The sequence below is a fragment of the Mastomys coucha genome, unplaced genomic scaffold (assembly GCF_008632895.1).
Source record: "Mastomys coucha isolate ucsf_1 unplaced genomic scaffold, UCSF_Mcou_1 pScaffold22, whole genome shotgun sequence".
In the NCBI taxonomy this organism is placed as follows: domain Eukaryota; kingdom Metazoa; phylum Chordata; class Mammalia; order Rodentia; family Muridae; genus Mastomys; species Mastomys coucha.
The window spans coordinates 128,040,744-128,041,604 of record NW_022196905.1 but is presented as its reverse complement, the minus strand read 5'-3'; the positions used below and the strand labels follow the sequence as shown (position 1 = coordinate 128,041,604).

At 46.3% G+C, this 861-nt stretch overlaps 1 protein-coding gene across 1 annotated transcript in view; it reads right to left on the bottom strand.

The window, feature by feature from the left end:
- Window positions 1-861, bottom strand: part of Gtf2ird2b (GTF2I repeat domain containing 2B) — a 39,044-nt gene that overhangs the window by 8,040 nt on the left and 30,143 nt on the right. The window lies entirely within an intron of this gene.

Below are 861 nucleotides of genomic sequence, written 5' to 3'. Positions count from 1 at the left end.
ACTGCTGAGCCATCTCTCCAGCCCTACTTTAAAAAATTTTAATTGTATTTATGTGTGTGCCACATGCGTGCAAGCACCCATGGAGGTGAGATGAAGATATGGGATCCCCTAGAGCTTCAGGTGGTTGTGAGCGGGTGTGGGATGGGCATAGAACCTGGGTCCTCTGCAAGAGCAGTAATCCCTGTCAGTCCTGACCTGTCTCCAGCCACTGCTCATGCTATTCTTGAGGAACATGTTCAGTGCTGAGCAAGACAACAGTGCATATCTCCATCACTGCCTTCGACACTGTAATGCAAACCGTAGCCCATCCAATATGACAAAAAATGAAGAGAGATGAGGCTAGGGCTAGGAGAGAGTATCTTTCATACTTTAAAATTAATTTTTTTAATTAAAATTTTGTTTTGTTTTGTTTCTTGCTTTTTCAAGACAGGTTTCTCTGTGTAGCCCTGGCTGTCCTGGAACTTGACCTGTAGACCAGGGTGAGATCCACCTGCCTCTGCCTCCCGAGTGCTGGGATCAAAGACATCCACCGACATGCCTGGCTCTAATTAAAAACATTTTTTAAAAAAAGTTTGGTGTGGCGGTTCATACGTCCCAGCACTCAGGAGGCAAAGGCAGGCAGGTCGCTGTGTTAGATCTAGGCCAGCCTGTCTACATAGTGAGTTCTAGGCCAGCCAGGGATACAGAGTGGAACCCTGTCTTAAAACTTATATAAGTAATTTTTAAAAAGAGTGGGTCAGGGGGCGGCTGGAGAGATGACTCAGCAGCTAAGAGCACTTGTTGCTCTTGCAGAGGACCTGGTTCCTTTTCCAGCACATGCATCTTACCCTCATCTGAATTTGATGGGCACTAGGCATGAAC